The sequence below is a fragment of the Rhinolophus ferrumequinum genome, chromosome 7, assembly GCF_004115265.2.
Source record: "Rhinolophus ferrumequinum isolate MPI-CBG mRhiFer1 chromosome 7, mRhiFer1_v1.p, whole genome shotgun sequence".
In the NCBI taxonomy this organism is placed as follows: Eukaryota; Metazoa; Chordata; class Mammalia; order Chiroptera; family Rhinolophidae; genus Rhinolophus; species Rhinolophus ferrumequinum.
The window spans coordinates 99,937,353-99,937,962 of NC_046290.1; positions in this window are offsets into that span (position 1 = coordinate 99,937,353).

The window sequence follows — 610 nt, forward strand, 5'->3', positions numbered from 1 at the left end:
CAAAGGGCAGGGAATCTGTGACCACGTGTCCTGCTCCAGCAATTGCATCGCCTGTGCCTGAGTGACCAGCTTGGAGGGAGCATGCAGAGCCGTCAGCATCTGAGGTTTCGGGTTGTGTTTAGGGTGGAGCCTCACCGCCCAGCTCCAGCCAGCTGTGTCCAAAGGTAAATGTTTGGGGGAAATCAGTTCTTATTTACTGCAGTCAACATAAAAGTAGCTGGGCATGTGACACCTAGAAGAAAAAATGACAAAGAGAAAAAAGAAAAAGGGTGGGTGCGAAGACTCACTTTATCATTCATGGTTTTCTGCGTTTTATTAATAGTTGAGAATGTGAGTGGATTTTGAAGTTCTCGAGACCTATATTCTACAAGAGCATAATGCCAAAAAAGGCCCCAAGGGGTTTTCGTTAGTTGCAAAATCAGTGCAGAGGTACCTCCTTTCTCTCACGTACCCTAACCCCGAGTACTGATGGTGGGGAGCGCTTCTGGAGGTCGGTAGCTCCTGCGTGCCTCTGCAACGCGGAGATGGTGGCGCTCCGGGCTTTGCAGGAAAGCCTCCGCCCCCGCCTGGGTCCGCCGGCGCCAGGCCTAGGGAGCAGGAGGGCGGGCTC